Raw genomic sequence first — 18970 nt, 5'->3', positions numbered from 1 at the left:
CCAGGATCAGTGTCTTTTATGACTTGTTTGTTTGCATTATATGGCATTAGTATGTTTTCATTTTAATGCTAGGCCTTCCAGTCAACAGTCTGTGTTTATTTAAGCATTGGCTGTTGATCTTATTACAGTTCAATGTATTTTCAAAAAAGTTTTCTTCAGCACCACAGTTGAAAAGCATCAATTTTCTGATGCAGAGCCTTACTTAAGACTGTAAAAGGCTTTGACTTTATGTACCGTTTGTTTACTAAGTGATGTCGTTGCTGTTTAAAATTTGATCCATATTTGCCGTAGCCTTTCTTCCCAGGAGCAACTATCTTTTAATATCATGGCTGCAGTTAACATCTGCAGAAATCGTTGAGCCCAGGAAAATAAAATGTGTTACTGCCTGCACATCTTCCCCTTCTATTTACAAATGACTAGCAGGGATAATTACATTTTTGTGTAGAGCAGCAAGCCAACTTTTATGCCTCCTACTGTCACATTTATCAATAGGCTCTTCACCTCTTCCATACTTTCAGCCATCAGACTAGTATCCTCAGCATATCTGAGGTTTGTTACTATTTCTGCTGTCAGACTTGATTCTAGAGTCTGATTTTGTCTAACCTAACATTTCTCTTCATACATTTAGCATACAATTCAAATAAGTAAGGTGACAATATATAGTCTTGTCTCACTCATTTCCCAGTTGTGAAACAATTAATGTGAAGTTGTTCAATCTCGCCGTTTATTCTTACACATGGGTTCGGAGCCGAACCATCGGCTCTGAGTCGGCCGCTTTACTAGCTAAAGATCTCAGAGTAGCTCGAGGCCAAACCCCTATCCCATGATGCTCTCTGTCCTACCTCAGATCTAGTTTGCTGCTGCAACTGATCGCAAGGTCGTCGGAGAGCTTGGGCCAGTTGATTTATATTTACTTGTTTTTTGACAAATTTCTGCTGATAATTCTTTAGATATCTAAAGTTATTCTAGTTATACTGCTTTTGGTTGAGTTAGCCTTTTGAGTTATTTATGTAAATTGATTAGAGTCATTTTTTTTTTTTTTCAGAGCAGTTGCTCTTAGGCCTTCGGCCATTCTTTGGTTAACCCCTATCCGTTTTTACTATATATATAGTGTGCTTAGTTAGTCAGTTATTACATTTATATAATTGCATATATCCTTACAGTTGTACAGGGATTTGGCAACTTAGGACTGTTAGAATATTTAGAGTGTGCAGTGTGGTTAGTTTTCAGTAACCGTGTTTTCTGTTTTAGTGTTACGGTATATTCTTGGGTTAGACTGACAACTAGAACAGCATGTTTGATCATTTAGTGTTTTCTGTGGCTATAACAATGTCTGACTATAAGGAGAAACAGAAATCTGGCTTCAAGAAGTGTCCAAAATGCGGGCAGAAGATGTCCATTACGGATGCCCATGTAAAATGTGTCTATTGTTTGGGGCCTGTTCACCTCCAGGAGGATTGCTGTATCTGCCGTTCCTTCAGTAGCAGGGTTTTACTAGAGAGAAGAAGGAAGCTGGTAGATAGAGGTTTGTTGAAGCCAGATTTTCAGGAGTCCTTGGACAAGACTGACCAGACCTCCAAGTCATCGAAGGGGTTGAAGTCTTCAAAGGCATCCTCGGAGCCCAAGTTATCGGCTCCAAGCCTTACCGTGAAGGTGCGGTTGCCAGCTCTGCAGTCTTCAGAGCCGTGCACTGAGCAAGTTTTTCGGAGCCGATCCCCGGTCTTGGAGCCGGTCTCTGAAACCTTGAAGTCGCCTATCCTTCAATCGGTGGCATCTTCGGTTCCTTCAACTCATTCTTCGAGGACCCTTTCTGATGTGGATGTGGACCGGGTGGTGCCGAGGCTTCTGGAGAGCCCGACACTGGCTAAATTGCTATCGGCCTTGACCCAACAGGTCTCGGGGCCTAAGACCATCCCACTGGCTGTGACTACTCCTCCTCCGAGCTGAGCAGGGCCTTCGGAGCCAGAGGAGGAGGATCTGATGGTTGTGGAGCCTTTAGAGTCGAAGCCTGTTCCAGTCCCTTCAGCTCCATCAACCCTGACTTCTTCAGTTCCATTGGAAATGTCTGGGAGCCGACACTCTCTCATTGGTTCCGAGGGGGGAGTCAAACCGATGCGTCAGTTCTGACCCTTCCTCTCGGGGCTTCAGCGCGGATGAGCTTGGCTCCATCCTCTGGTTCGGAGCCCACTGTCTTGGCACCGGGGAAATTACCGTCTTCTTTGGAGCAGTGGTGCCTTCGATGCCATGAGGAGGGTTATGTCATCTAAGACACACACACCGTCGAGTCCCTCCTCCTCCTCCCCTGAAGTGCCGCTTTCTGCCTCTACATTGTAGGTCCCTGTGAAGTGTCAAGATCCGGAGCCCCAGGTAGCCCCATTGGGTAACCCTTGCTCTACTGAGACCTCACCAGAAGCTCCCACTGATGAATTTCCCAGGAAGAGACTGTGTAAGAGGAGGCATTTAGATTCCCCGCAGGAGTCTTTGACATCAGACACTGACTTAGTGGAATCGAAAGGGTCCCCACGGTCCCCCTCGGAGGATATCTCCTTTGCTGATATCCTGGAAGTTCTAAAGCAGAGGGGTGACTGGCAGTCCGTTAGCCCTACTGAAAATGAGTCTGTGCTCCTGAAGGCCTTTGGGTCTCAACCTTCCACCTCCTTCGACGAGTTGATGGAATTGGTTGCTTGAAGGGCTTGGAAGTCTCCTGATACTATGGAACCAGTCCCACAGAGGCCCAACAAGTTTATCACATCCACCCAAGACAAGATGTTCCTCACTAAGGGAGTCCCCGTTGATGCCGTGGTGGTGGTGGCTACCAAGAAAGAGATGTCAGAAACCTCTTCTACTGTCCATCCTCCTAATAGAGATTCCAGGACGATGGACAGATACGAGAAATGCATCTTTAGTTCTGCGACCTTTGCTATGCAATTGCTTAACTATTTGGCTCATTTTACCCATCTTCAAAGAGATCTCCTGAAAGAGCTTGGAGATACTCTGCAGGGTAATACAGATGGAGCTGTCTCTGATAAAGTGACAGCACAACTTAATACCCTTAACTCCATTGTGAACTCGTCCATGTGGCTCATTTCTTATGCAGCCAATGGTTCGACTTGGGCAGCGGGTTCGGCGATAGATCTTTGGAGAGAGTCCTGGATGCGCTTATGCTCCTTTGCAGAAGCCTTCAAGTCTTCCTTTGTCAACACCCCATTCGATGGCTCTTCTCTTTTTGGGCCCGAAGTCAAGGAGACTCACACTAGGTGTGAGCAAGAGGGAAAGACTCTTATCTGCCGTAGGAGTCTGTTTTTCCACCCCTACCAGACCATACCCCAAAGGGCAGAAAGGTGGAAAAATGTGGTTCCAAAAGTCCCAAGGAGCTTTCGTGAACCCCACTCCAGGGGCAGAGGAGGGGGCAATAATGGAATACGCTGCCCCGGCGGCAGAAGGGGTCTGCAGAACCATGGCGACAGGGATCAGTTCCTTGGTAAGCCCTATCAGCGCTCCTGAAAGGCGGCCCAACTGTCCTACTCTGGAGGCAATCGGGGGTCACTTGGCTTTGTATCCAGATGCCTGGCTAGGAATTACAACAGATTCTTGGTTACAAAGCATTGTTACCAGAGGATACATCATTCCATTTTTAGAAAATCCACCTGTTGGCAAAAAAGTCCCAGATGTTCCACCCAGTCTCAGGGATCAAGCAGACATAGAAATCCAGAGGCTGCAGGAAATGAGATTCATCCAGCCAGTCCCAGCAGATCAGATAGGATCCGGAACTTACTCCAGATTCTGTTTATTTCCAAAGAAGACAGGGGACTGGAGGCCCATCTTGGATCTCAGCAGACTCAACGCATTTGTAAAGAAGAAGTTCCGGATGATCATGCTTCAGTCTATTCTCCCATTCCTCAGAGTGGGCGATTGGATGTGCTTTATAGATCTCAAGGATGTGTACTACCACATCAAAATGGCCAGGCCATCCAGAAATCATCTGCATTTCCGGCTGGGAACCAGTCACTACCAATTCCGAGTACTGCCCTTTGAACTCACAACAGCCCCCAGAGTGTTTACCAAATGCATGGCAGTGGTTACGGCTCATTTGAGGCATCTAGGATTCCGAGTGTTTCCGTATCTGGATGACTGGCTCCTTACCACTGCCTCCAGGCATCAGCTAATTCTGTCCAGGGATCCCACTCTCAATCTCTGCTCTCAGTTAGGCATCACTATCAATTTCAAAAAGTCTGCATTGTTGCCATTGCAGCGTATCTCCTTTATCAGAGCAGAACTAGACACTGTTACCACCACAGTAAGATTGCCCCTGGACAGAATAATCACTCTCCGAAATCAGGTCTCAGACATTTTGCAGACAAGAAAAGTACCGGCCCATCAAGTACTGAAACTACTAGGCACCATGGCAGCTACGCTCATAGCAGTTCCTCTGGGACATATGCACATGAGGATTCTTCAATGGTTACTATTCACCCAGTGGTCGTACCAACAACTTTCCATGTTATTCTTAATCATGATTACGGACTCTTGCAAGAAGGATCTTCACTGGTGGTTGACCAGCCAACAAGTTACAGTAGGTCGACCATTTGTTCTTCCCTCGCCGTCAGCCACTGTGACCACGGATGCTTCTCTGATAGGGTGGAGGGGCTTTTTCGGGGAAGAATAGCCCAAGGTACCTGGTCAGAGACAGAGTCACAGTTGCACATCAGTGTTCTGGAGCTGAGAGCGGTGCTTTTGGCGTTGCAGCACTTCCACGACTCTCTGCCTCTAGGGACGCTTGGGATATAGATGGACAACATGTCATTGGTCTGGAACATCAACAAGCAAGGGGGAACCAAGTCTTACCCCCTGTGTCAAGAGGCCTTGAGAATTTGGCAGTGGACTGTGTCCACTGGGCGCTTTCTGATAGCAATGCATATCCCGGGGAAATCCAACGTGATAGCGGACAAACCGAGCAGAGCCATTCTGCTACTGCACGAGTGGTCTCTCAAAAACGAAGTTGCGGAGAAGATTTTCTCCAGATGGGGCCAGCCTTGCTGCGACCTGATGTTCTTCGTCTTCCCTTGCTGCAGTCCTGACAATTGGGTATAGTCCGCGTCCCAGTCGGCCCGAATACCAGAGTATAAGGCTGACGTCGGTCATGGCGCCTTAGACTGACGTCAGTACGTCAGGGTACTAATGCGCATGACCGACGTCATTTCCTCAGTCTTTTTTGCCGCATGGTCCGATGCAGAAGCAATTTTTGCGAGTGCAGGTTGGCGTTCTGAGATTTTCGAGCGGAGTTTCAGACCGAATACAGAGTTGGCTAAGTAACCCGTTGAACATTTTGGTTTTTCTTGCCTCAGTATTTAACGGATGTCAGAAAAAGTGAATAACTGTATTTCTTGTGGGAAGCAGATACATAGGGATTATCATACATTGTGTATACCTTGTTTAGGGCCTGAGCACGGCGTTGTTGGTTGCCCTCTTGTGCTAGATTTAACAAGCACTATTAAGAGGAGGCTTGATTGTGCTAGGTTAGTGTTTGGGAAGCGTTGCAATTATACTATGCCGTCGGATGCTCCGGGCCTGCTTCATCTAAGAAGCGCAAGGACAAAACAGTGAAGTCTAGGGGTGAGGAACCGCAGTCCCGGACGTCGGTCCTTCAGAAGGCTCAGGGAGCCAGAGGTTTTGCCAGGAGTCTCTATGGAGTCTCAGGCAGATACTTTACTGTTACAGGATGTGCCCTCTCAGGAGGTAGGCCAGGCTGAGGGGCTTCTCAGGTAACTGTTCTTCCCTCTCTTCCCAAGGTAGTTAGGGCCTCTCCTTCTGTTGCCAAAGCTTCTTTTAGAGGAAGGCCAAGTTCAGCTTCTGTAGGGGCTTCTCCTAGCATTTCGGGCTCTGTGCCTAAGAAACATATGCTTAAAATGGCAGAAGATTTGATTACTCTGATTAGAGGTTCTATGCCCCACCTGATAAGAGGCCTAGGGTGGAACAGGAGTTTGATAGTTTTGAACAGTGTTCACAGGCTTCAGAGTCTTCTGTGGAAGACTTGCAAGAGTTTCCTACTTATTCTGATTCTGATGTGGATGATTCCACTCCTTCAGCTTCTCCTCCTGAGGATTTTTCATTTTCAGAGACTCTTCACTCCATGAGGGAGCACTTTAAATGGGAAGGCCAAGATTACTCTGACTCCAGAAAAGGCTTAGGGAATTCTTGTTTTTGCCCCAGCATAGGCCCTTAGCTATTCCTCCTGTGTTGAATGTGGTGGAGGATGTTATTGCAGAGGCTTCTCTGAACCCTGATTCCTTGCCTCCTGCTCCTGTTAAGCCTGATAGGTATTATAGGGTGCCCGAAGCTCATAAGTATTTGTTTAAGAGTCCCAGGGCGGACCCAGAAACTGTTTCTCAGGGGCCTAAAGGTGTTAAAGCTTCTGTGGTTAAAAATCCTGTACCCTCTGATAAAGAGGCAAGGGCTTTGGATAGGTGGGGTAAGAAAGTATATACTTCTTCCACTCTAGCCATGAGGCGTTGAATTGTCAATTTCATATGCTGAAATATCAGAATTATCTCCTTTCACAATTGAAATCTAAGGTGGATGCTTTGGCGGAAGGTATTGAGTGTAAAGAATTGCTGGATTTGGTTCATGTGTCTGAACAAGTGGGTAAGCATTCTTTGCAGTGTGGTTTTGATGCTGTTCAGGCCTCCTCGAGGGTGGCTGCTACTAGTTCTGTTCTTCGCAGACATGCATGGTTGAAGGATCAGAATTTAGCTGAGCATGTTAAGACCAGGATTTTGGATGCTCCTTTACAGTCTGATGTGTTGTTTGGACCGCCTGTGGAAGCAGTTTTAAAGAAAATGGAGGACAAAGCTAAGTCTATGCAGACTGTTAAAGATTTTTGCAGGTGCAGCCTCCAGTTTAGTAGAAATTGGCCTGCTAAGGGGTGGACATATCCTGCTTATGGTTCCCAGTCTAGGGGTAGGTCTAGACGTGGTAGGGGCAGGGCTCAAGGTTCGTTTAGGCCTAGATCAGACAGTTCACCTGCTCAGACTTCTGGTGAGGGCAGGGGTCAGTCCTTTCGTAAGCAGAACCAATGACCTGCCTTTTCAGCTGCCAGTGGACACACGTCTGGCATCTCCTTTGGGAGGAAGATTGTCTCTTTTCAAAGAAAATTGGGATTTAATCACTCAAGACAGATGGGTGCTGGATATCATTCATCACGGGTACAGATTTTATTTCCACACAATGCCCCTTTCAAAGGCATGCCAGATGTTCCTCCTCCACAAAGAAAAGAGGCTCACAAGCAAGTTTCTCAGTTACTCCAGATAGGGGCTATTCAGCCAGTCCCTGTGTCAGAAAGGGGCTTGGATTTTATTCTCGCCTGTTCCTAGTACCAAAGAAGGGGAACACGTGGAGACCAATTTTGGATTTATCTATCCTCAACACTTATCTGGACATTCCCAAGTTCAAGATGTTGACGTTACAGCAACTGTTACCTCTGCTGGGCAAGGATCACTGGATGGTAACTTTGGATCTCAAGGAAGCTTACCTTCATGTGCCCATAAGGCTAAGTTGCAGAAAGTATCTGCGGTTTCAACTGGAGATTTTCATTATCAGTTCTCTGCATTGCCCTTTGGCTTATCTACTGCCCAGAGTATTCACAAAGGTTCTGGCTCCAGTGATAGCTTACTTCAGGCTTCAAGGCATTCAAATTTATCCTTACTTGGACGACTGCCTGATTCTGGCTCAAGAAAAGGAACACCTTCTACAGCATCTGGAATATGTCATAGCAGTGCTAAGATGCCTAGGGTATTCTGTGAACGAAATAAAGTCCAGTCTAGTACCCTCTCAAGACATGTGCTTTCTGGGTGTGAGACTGAATACAGCAGCCCAGATGGCCTTTTAACCCCGGACAAACAAAAGAGTCTGTCACTTTACTTCCATCAGCTATCTCATCAGTCCGTGCTGACTGCAAGGACAGTCCTTCAAGCATTAGGGTTCATGGCATCTTGTATTCTGGTGCTTCCCAATGCCAAACTGCATATGAGGAAGCTGCAATGGTATCTCAAAATGTATGGACACAGCACTGCCAAGATTTGGACACTGTCATTCAAATAATACCTTGCCTTCAAAAGGAATTCTTGTGGTGGGCTCAGGAATGTCACCTAAACAAGGGACTCTCTGTGACCCGGCCAGAGGCGAGTCAGATTTTAACGACAGATGCCTCGGACACTGCTTGGGGAGCTCATCTAAATGGAAAGTGGATACAAGACAAGTGGCCTGCCAGACTACAGCATCTACATATCAACATGAAGGAGATGTTAGCAGTCCAGTTTGCATTGATGGCGTTCAAGGAATTACTTCTTCCAGGGCAGGTGTTGATTCTGACAGACAACACAACTGTCATGTGGTACATCAACAAGCAAGGGGAACACATTCTTATCCTCTATGCAGGCAAGCAATGATTTTATGGGAGACTGCGTTAAGCCTGCAACTGACTCTTCAGGCAAGGTTTCTGCCAGGAGCACAGAACTCCCTAGCAGATGTATTAAGCAGACAAATCATGGATCCCCACGAGTGGAAACTGGATCTTCATGTATTTCAGAAATTGACAGTGTCATGGGGAACTCCAGACATAGATCTGTTCGCTTCTCCACTAAACCACCAGCTGCCAAAGTATTGCACAAAGGGGTTTCATCACACAGCTTGGAAAGTGGATGCTCTGTCTTTCAGTTGGAAAAACCTTCATGTCTATGCCTTTCCACCTCTACCTCTTCTTCCAAAGGTATTACTAAAGGTCAGACAGGACAGGCCAAGGATGATTTTGATAGCTCCAGATTGGCCTCGGCAACACTGGTACCCACTTCTAAGGAGTCTTGTAAAGAAGCCTCCATGGCCTTTACCTCTGATTCCTCATCTGTTATCTCAGAAGGACGGTCATCTGCTCAATGTCAAGCTTCAATCTCTTCATCTCACAGCTTGGCATATTCTGTGTTGAAGCATGGTAGGTCTCAGCTTCCTCAACAAGTTTTAAATGTGATTATGGAAGCTAGAAGGCCTAGTACTAGGAGAGTGTACATGAAAAATGGAAGAGATTTTTGTTTTGGAGTACAGCAAAGAATTTGGAGATTTCAGAGCCTAATTTGAGTGTGGCTCTTCAATATCTTACTGAATTATTGGACAAAGGTTTGTCTTTCTCTTCCATAAAGATTCATGCTGCAGCAATTTCAGCTCACTATGATTGTGACCCACCTTTGTTTTCGCATCCTTTGTTCAAGCAGTTTCTTAGAGGGCAAAGAATATAAGACCCCCGTAGAGCTCCTACTCCTGCTTGGGATCTCAATTTTGTGTTGGAAAAACTTACTCTACAACCTTTTGAGCCTGCAGCTACTGCTGAATTGAAATATTTGTCATGGAAGACTGCTTTTCTGTTGGCTATTACTTCTGCAAGAAGGGTGTCTGAGTTGCAGGCCCTTATGGCAGTAGAGCCCTTTTGATTTTCCATAAGGACAGGGTATCATTACGTACTAATCCTTCCTTTATGCCTAAGGTGGTTTCTAGTGTGGCTTTAAACCAAACTATTCATTTGCCTACGTTTTTGCAGATCCTCAAAATAAAGGGGAAAAGATTTTGCACACTTTAGATGTACACAGGCAATTGCGTTATTATTTGAGCAGGACTAAAGATTTTAGGCAGTCTCAGCAGTTACTTGTTTCTTTTGCTTTAAGTTCACAGGGCAAGCCTGTGTCAAAACAAACTATTTCTAGGTGGATTGGCTTTTGCATTGCATTTTGTTATTCCCATCATGGCAAAGAGGTTCCAGCTGGGATTAGGCCTCATTCCACTAGGGCTACTGCCACTTCAACAGCATTTCTAAGGGGTGGCAACTAAGGATATTCTGGAGGCAGCTACTTGGAGTTCAGTGCATACTTTCTCTAGGCATTATCACCTGCCTATATACTCTAAGACTAGAGCTGGTTTTGCCACAGCTGTTTTACAAGGCATGTTGTCAGCTCCTGCTACTTTATAATTTGCCAGCCTCCCTTACCTCTGCTTTGGGATTCTACCCAATTGTCAGGACTGCAGCAAGGGAAGTCGAAGAACATAGTACAGTTTTGTACCTACCATAAATGTAGATGTTCGAGGATTCCCTTGCTGCAGTCCAATCTCCCTCCTTCCCTCTGTGTTTCAGGGTGGTTGTGTAGGTGAGTTTACATGCTTATATTTTGTATATATTACTGTATATATTGTACATGTTTTTGGTGCAGGTTGTTTTTGGGACTTGTCTTTTTGGGTCTTCTGACATCTGGGGCAAGAAAAGACTGAGGAAATGGCGTCGGTCATGCGCATTAGTACCCTGACGTACTGACGTCAGTCTAAGGCGCCATGACCGACGTCAGCCTTATACTCTGGTATTCGGGCCGACTGGGACGCGGACTATACCCAATTGTCAGGACTGCAGCAAGGGAATCCTCGAACATCTACATTTATGGTAGGTACAAAACTGTACTTTTGAATGCCAAATGCAGAAGCTACTTTGCCGTGAATCCCCCACCAGGGGACAGCCCAAAGGACTCGCTCGTACACGATTGGCCCCGGGACTCCTGTATGCCTTTCCACCTGTACCCCTGATTCCAAAATTCTTGCAGAAAGCCAAAACCCTGGGAAGGACTGTAATCTTAATAGCCCCTTTTTGGCCTTGTCAGATTTGGTTCCCCTTCCTCTGACTCTATCAATTGGAGGAACCTTGGATTCTGGACCCAGTTCCAGACCTACTGACACATTCGTCAGGGGTCCTCCATCCCTCCCTTCATTCCCTCAGACTGACACCTTGGCTGCTCTGATTCGCTACCTAGCCAGGTCACGCGATTTTTCTTCGGAGGTACAACACATTCTTGTATCTTCGCATAAGGCTACTACCAGAAAGTTGTATGCTAGTAAATGGAAGCGATTTGCTTTTTGGGCCTCTCAGAATAACATTGATCCTTATGTTGCCCCGATTGCTAGTATCCTGGTATTCTTATCTAAGCTTTTTCATGAACGTGCTGCAGCTGCCACTATTAGAGTTCAATTGGCTGCGATCTCGAATTTTCACCTCGGAGCTGAAGGTTCTAATTTAATGTCTCACAGATTATGTAGGGCCTTCCTTAAGGTCACCATTCATCTTAGGCTGCCTGTTAGACAACCCTTTACTCCCTGGAATCTAAATTTGGTGCTGTCAAGTGTTATTCTTCCCCCCTTTGAGCCTGCATCATCCTGTCAGTTGAAGTTTCTTTCTTGGAAGACTATTTTCTTGGTGGCCATTACTTCAGCATGCAGGGTATCTGAGCTTCAAGCCCTTTCTATCAAACCCCCATATTTGGTGTTCCATCCAGACAGAGTATCACTGAAGACTAATCCTTCATTCCTGCCAAAGGTGTGTTCTGAGACCAATCTGAACCAAACTATTGAACTTCCAACCTTTTTTCAGTAATCATTGTAATCAGTTGGAATACATGTTGCATAAACTTGTTGTCCACAGACAATTGAGATTCTATTTGGACAGGACAAAGAAAATTAGAAGATCTGACCAACTCTTTGTATCTCATGCTGATGCTAAGAAAAGATTACCAGTTTCTAAAGTTACCCTTTACAAATGGTTAACTGACTGCATTAAATTTATCTACTCTTCAGCGAACCAAACATTAGAGCATGGTGTGAAGGCCCATTCAACTAGAGCTGTCTCCACTTCTTCGGCTTATACGGCTCATTTACCTTTGGACACTATATGTGCAGCTGCCACTTGGTCTAAGTCTCATACCTTTATCACTCATTATAAAGTGGACAGGGCCTCCAGGGGCAGGGCTTCCTTTGGTTCCACTGCCCTCAGGAATGTACACCCTTGAATCACCCAGGATTAGGGTGCTTGGGACGCTACCCATGTGTAAGAATAAACAGCGAGATTGAACAACTTCACATAAAGAAATTATGTACTTACCATAACGTTCCATGTGAGGTGTTCATCTCGCCTTTATTCTAACATTCCCACCCACCTTCCCCCTCCAGGGTCTCGAAGAGTGAGTAGACTTGGGGTCTGGTAGTCTTGTTCTAGGACTTCTTACTCCGGCTGGAGTATTTAGTGTTCATATACCTGTTCATGCTGAGTTCAGCAAACTAGATCTGAGGTAGGACAGAGAGCATCATGGAATAGGGGCCTGGCCTCGAGCTACTCTGAGATCTTTAGCTAGTAAAGCGGCCGACTCGGAGCCGAGTGTTCGGCTCTGAACCCATGTGTAAGAATAAAGGCGAGATGAACAACTCACATGGAACGTTATGGTAAGTACATAACGTATTTTTCCACATTCACTTCGCATTGTTACTTCTTGATCTCCATGCATATTCCTGAGGAGGTAAATAAGGTGATAGACCTATATACTCATTGAGGTACTAGCAGTATACCAAATATTGTAGGTTCATAGGTGTGTACTAAGCTAATGGCCCTGGAGCCTTTACAAGCTTAGCCCATAGGATTACCCTGGCATCGTGCCACCCGATCTTAGTTCCCAGTGCCTCTGTCGAGTAGAGCCACTGGAGTGATCCCCGGGGTGAATTTTCTATTTCCCATCCACTGATCAAGATTTCTTTTGAAGAGAGCCAGTGAGGTGCTGTGTTTGACATGTATGGGAAGTCTATTCCATAGCATGGGCAGTCTCTGGGTTATGAACCTGTCCCTTCAGCACATTGTGTTGATTGTAGTAATGAGGTTGAGGTCTCTGGAGCGTGTGGTGCAGAGAGATTGGGATTTCTTTAGATGTAGCATTTCTAATAGACATGGGTGCCTGCAGGATTTTTTGCAGAGGGGTGCAAACCCAGATGCCAGAAATCTAGGGTATATCTGTTTACGTGTGGATAACCAAGAACTCTTGCTGTATTCCACAATGTAGTACAGAAACTGATAGTATTTCTGTGGATTTATAATTTTATGAAATAAGATCTCAATGGAACTGTAATACTGAACTCTTTCAGTACTTAGGGGATGGAGGGAATGCATATATAATTGCAGAGGTTATATGAAGCCCTTGTCTCCCATACAGAAATTGGTGTTGATTTTTTTTGCATATTGAGTCTGTTCTTCATAATCAAATGGGCTTCGATTATGTGGCTTTTGATAATGTTTATTGTGTCCATGTTTAATATCAAATATATGTTATCTAAACTGTTGTGAACAGAGCACTGCCATTACATTCTAAAAGTGTTTTCCTAGCACGAGACCCTATCTTAACAGCATTTATCACCCCGCGCCATCCCCGTAAGATAGTCTTGTGGTATGGATAAATAAGTGACAGTGTCTGCCCTCGAAAATCAGCAGCAGAAGCTAAAACTTTGTTTCTGCCCACTGTCTCTGTGAGAGCATGAAAGTGTTTTGCCAACTTTTGAAGGCAGTGTAAGCCAGTAAATCACTTTGCGTTCCTACGTTGTTTTTTTTTTTCTGTAAGTATTAGTGCATGGAGAAGATAAAACTGGATGGACATTGTAAATTGCTCATAGATGAAATGTTATGTGTCCTCTTTTAGGAATATAAACAAAGTATTCTCTTTCAAGGTCCGTATCATACCTCAGGACAAGAAATTTGGACAAAGCCTAAAATAATGGGAGGATGAAGGCCCAACAATAGGGACAGATTTTAAATATTGCTCTTATAAACCTAGACAGTTGCTAAAGTAACATGTTTAGTATTGCAGTACATTATGTGAAGGATATAAAATCTGAAATTCAATTGTGTGTCATTATTTAGTGACTTCAGTCCTCAGTGATTTGTCTGAAAACCACAAATTTTATGAGTAACAGACCAAACATATGAGGGAAAAATATAGACATTCTGTGAAAATCTGGACAGTTGAGAGGTATGGTCCATATGGTCTTTCCCTCCAATAAGGAGTACAAAAGGGCAGGATCTATATTCACACCTTTAAGCTTATGTTATCATATGTATATCATACATTATTATCTTATCCTATTGGACTGTACAGAGTTAAACATCCTCCTTAATTTCAACCTATCATCAATGAACAAAAGTGATTTATAGGTTCATAGGTTGGTACTAGGCTTTCGGCCCTAGGACCTATACAAGCCTAGCCATAACAATTCCCTGGCTATTTCTTCCCACACTGTTTACTTCCCTGGACCCCTGTCTAGCAGGGTGACCGACGTGATCCCGGGGTGAATTTCCTTTCTCCCATCCAATCATCAAGGTTGCTTTTGAAGAGGGCATGTATGGGCAGTCTATTCCAGAGTCTGGGGAGTCTCTGTGTCAGGAACCTATCCCTCCAGCATGTTTTGTTTACTGTGATGACAAGATTTAGATCCCTGGAGCGTGTGGCTCTGAGGGATTGGGATTTCTTTAAGTGTAGCATGTCCAACAGCTGTGGGTTTGACATGGCCTTGTATGTTAAGCAGAGATCACCTCGGAGTAGACAATATGCGACAGAGTATAGCTGGAGTTTTTTAAGGTGGTCAGCATAGGGCATCTGCTTTAGGCCTGTGATTCTTTTAGTGAGGTATTTCTGCGGCCTTTCCAGTTGTTGCAGATGTCTTGAGAGGTACATACCAAATGGAGCGTTACATTACATTAGATAACCAGCTTGACATGCTTGAAATAAGTAATACTGACACCATGCAGGACACTACAGCATCACCAATCCACGCTAGGTAAAGTAATCACACATTTATTCTTATAGTAGACTTGCTGTTGTAAGAAGCATATACCAGAATGCTTTCGTGGTTAGTGAGCACTACCTCGTATATGTACAGAAATCCTCGAGAGGATCTCAGGCTTTTTTTCACCTTTACTCAGGAAAACTCATTCTTAATATAGATAAACTATCTAAATATTCCTGAAATGATCTATGGTATGATCCCAGTTACTCTGATTAGGGGTAATACATAACTGTTGACTGTTGGTATGCTGATGTGTGCCTATTCTTATTAATGTCTAATTCTTGTGCACACTGTTTACAATTATAATTTCTGAGAATTATTTTGCTGATGGTATTCCCAACCCCCTCTTCCCTGAACTGACATTAAATAGCTATATGCATTACTGAAGAATGTGAAATCCAGTTTAGTTGTCCTTGAGCAAGATATAGTGTACCATGAGTATAAAGATTGCTTGCTTATTGGTTCATAGATATGTAGTAGGCTAGCAGTCCTTGCAGGCCATTTTAAGCCTACCCAATTTCCCTTTTAGTGCTTGAAATAACCTACCTCTTCTGGTTATAGATTAGCCTAAGCCATCCAACAAACTTGGTGCTGGATATTGTCACTGCTGAAGTAAGACCTCGACCCCATGTGCAAAAATGGGTTGAAGATGGATGGATTGATGGAAGATTTAGCAAACTTTACAAAGGCATTATTGCTTAAATTGTCATTTTATACTGTGTTATCACCAAGAAACATCATAAATGAGTCTTCTGACAAGAAAATATAATGTTCGAATTGCTAACTAAAATTTTCTGTCTGGCAGCCATTATTTAAAATGTTAAGGAAGTAGCACGTGCGCTGCAGAGGTAACACTTTAACAGTCATGCAAAACACTAGTGTTCTCCATTATCATCAGGGAGTAAAGCACCATAGGAAGCTCTGTATTTGTGGTGATAACTGCAGTTACTTCTGGAAATACATTAAAGTCGCAAATCAAGGATGAAACATATGATTTCCTATTAGGTAGTCAGAAATGCACCTCCCCAAACAGCTGCAGTTAAAAATGTTATTTTGTTTGTTATTTTTTTATCTTGCAGATGCATATCAGCTTCAGAAGTGAGGAGACGATACTGAGAAATCAACTTACCCTTGCTTGCAGTCTCATTCCCACTACCCTCGATACAAGTAAGTCATCACTCAAGGTTCAAATGATGTTCTCTTTGAGAAGGAAGGGATGCTGGTGGCTGGAATGGGTAAACCGTAAAAGAATAGTAACTTAAATAGAGCACTGAGAATTTTGTGGAATACAATTATTTCAGTCTAAATTGGCATTTTTCTGCCAAATATAGGACTGATGTGGAACTAGCATGTATTCATAGGTTCAATTTTTTTAAGTCAAAATCCAGGGGGGTGCAAGTGCAACCCTTGCACCTGCCTGTGGGCACCCATGCTAACAGAGCTGGGTCAGACATGGCTTTGTAAGTCAAGCAGCGATCGCCTGTAAGTAGGCAATACGAGACAGAGAATAGTTGGAGTTTTTGAGTCTGTCCATATAGGACAAGTATTTAAGGCCTAGGATCCTCTTTGTGAGGTACTTTTGCAGCCTCTTCAGTTGTTGCAGGTGTCTAGTGAGGTGCATGCCAAATGGGGCATTGTACTCGATGATTGGCCTAATGAGGGAAGAGTAGAGGGAGAGAATGACCTCTTTCTTCCTGGATGCAAAATCCTTAGTAATGAGATATGCCACATAGGACTTTCTGACTGCAGTGGCAATGTGGTGGTCAAAAGAGAGGTTGCTGTCAACCTGTGTTCCCAGATCTCTTATAATGCCTTCTGTGTTCAGTGGACTACCATCGATGTCGTAATTCATGGGAACCGGGTTTTTCCCAAAGGGGATGACGACACTTTTTTGGCATTGAGCTTAAGGCCATGGTTCTGACACCAGTTATCGGTCTCAGTGAGGCCTTTCTGTACGATGTCAACATCACTTGGGGACTTAATAATAGCTCCCAACTTGCAATCATCTGTGAACTTTGTCAGCCAGAGTCCCTTCGTGTTGGTCTGGACTTCAGAGAAGTAGATACCAAACAGAAGAGGACCCAGGACCATGACTGGTCTGCATTTTGACTTGGAGTCAGCTACTTTCACACTGTGGATTCCATCTGTGAGTCAGTTTGCACCCCACATAGTGATATATGGGTTGATACCTAGCTTAGTGAGTTTTTCTATGATTCCTGAGTGGGGAATGGTATCAAAGGCCTTGGCCAGATCAATGTAGGCTGTATGAACCACCTTGCCTTCATTCACAGCTCTGGTGACTGACTCAAAGAAGTCAACCAAGTTGAGCAGGCATGCTCTACCCTTCACAAAACCAAACTGTGCGGGATCCAGAATTTCGGGATTCCCTATATCCTTGTTTATTAGTCCATGATGATGTGTTCCATAGCTTTGCATATCAGACTCGTCATGCTAATGGGGCGATCATTCACAGGGTCTGTAGTCACTCCTCCTTTGTGGGGAGGGATGACTGTAGCAGTGTGCCATTTGGTAGGGACAAGAGGTGCCAGTTAATTCTGTAGTTCATGTAGAACACAGCCAGGGATATTGTCAGGTCACATAGAAGCTGTATTCTTGGACGTGGATAATGCTGTTTCAGCCTGTGCAGCAGTAGTACTGGGTGCCTGGCAATCTACTGATATTGTGATTGGTCCTTCGGGGGGGGGGGTAAAGTTGGCACTGAATCTGTCAGCCAGTATACTGGCAATATCTGTTGGCTCGGTATAGGAGGTACCATTGTGCAGTAGCTCAGAGCAAATCTGGATATTGCCGTGGGAGATTGTTTACATAACTATAGAAGGCCTTGTGGTTGTCTTTACTATCTGCTGCAATTCTGTTTTCATAGCTAGCGTTAGAGGATTTGATGAGGGATCTCAACTTTTTGTTGAGGCTGATAAGGGAGTTTTTCCAGTGTTGGAACTTCACCTTATTCCGCATCAGTTTCCTCCTTCTGTTGTAGAGTTTGTTTATGGTAGGGGACCACCAGATTTGCTTCCTTTTTTGGAAGAGAGCGTCTTGGTTCTATTGGGTATGGCAAGATCCATGCATTTGTGTACATGTTTGTATAGTGCTTTGGTGTATGATTTGGTGGTCATGCAAGTATTCTCCATTTGCATGGGTGCTGTGAAGTTAGCCACCTCTGTTTTTAGAAGCCTAAAGTTAGCTTTGGAGAAGTTTTTCATGGTGGTTACCTTTGTGGGGGTGGGTGGGATGTGGATTTTCAAGGTGATTAGTTTGTGGTCAGAGCTAACCAGGGAGGAGTTGACTATTGGTGTAGAGCAACGGTCGCCCATGTTAGCAGTGACCAGGTCAAGGATGTTGCTACCTCTACTGGGTGTAAGAACAAGCTAATTCAGGGCATTGGAATTAATGAATTCCAGGAAATGTTGGGCAAGTGTATTGGTACATGAGTAGTTTTCCCAGTTAGTGGAGGGGTAGTTGAAGTAGCCCAGTATGAGAGTGTTAGGTTGGACCCTAATATTCTCCAGGGTGCTTAGGAACGTTAAGTGTGAGTTCTGGGACATGGCTGGGGACCTATAGCAGGCTACAACCTGAATTGATGTCTTACCCAATGTTAGCTGCACCTGAAGTATCTCTGATGCATTATGTTGGGCTATCAGTCTGGAGGTGTACGCAGCCTTTATGAATATGGAAACACCACCGCCTTTGGAGCTTCGGTCCAAGTTCTAGGGCCAAAAGGTGTGGAATGAGTTATAACCTGGTAGTGCAGGGGTGCTTTCTGCTGCCTTGAACCAGCTTTCTGTTACAGCACAAATGTCGATGTTCTTCATTTTAAGGAGTGCTTCGAGCGAATGCATTTTGAGATTTAGACTTCTAGAGTTGAGCAGCATGACTCTCAGATTGCATTTGTTTGTAGCTATTACAGTGGTAATTTGGTCTCTGGAACACCGCCTAAAAAGGCACTATAGGGGTGGCAGGAGCCTTGCCCAGTATCCGGAAGCCCAGGGGTGACAGATGCAAGCCATCTCTGGCAAAGCATCGAGGTCTGTCAATCATGTCATCCCAAGAAGACAGATAATGGATCCCCTTAGAATGATACCAGAAGCGTAACCAATTTTTGAAATCAATCATAGATTTGAAGACCATCCCAATTTACCTATTGTATGTATAATCTTATTACATTATAATTTTCAGCTACCAGCTGATTTTGACTTTTATTTGTATATATTTGTTCTTCTTGTATCCTTCTTACTGTACATTCTCCTTGTTGAAAACAGGGAGTTGAGGTTGCCAC

General features: G+C 44.4%; 1 protein-coding gene across 2 annotated transcripts in view; it reads left to right on the top strand.

Moving 5' to 3' along the window:
- The window catches only part of OMA1 (OMA1 zinc metallopeptidase), a 629416-nt gene that overhangs the window by 97486 nt on the left and 512960 nt on the right, over positions 1-18970 (top strand). For both annotated transcript variants that reach the window (XM_044085522.1, XM_044085523.1), the window contains exon 2: positions 15756-15843. The gene's annotated coding sequence lies outside the window, so the exon portion shown is untranslated. The remainder of the gene's footprint in view (positions 1-15755; positions 15844-18970) is intronic.

The sequence above is a fragment of the Protopterus annectens genome, chromosome 10.part0 (assembly GCF_019279795.1).
Source record: "Protopterus annectens isolate FY-2018-M chromosome 10.part0, PAN1.0, whole genome shotgun sequence".
NCBI lineage: Eukaryota > Metazoa > Chordata > Ceratodontiformes > Protopteridae > Protopterus > Protopterus annectens.
Note: the sequence above shows the minus strand (reverse complement) of the source record. Positions and strands in the feature narration are given on the sequence as shown.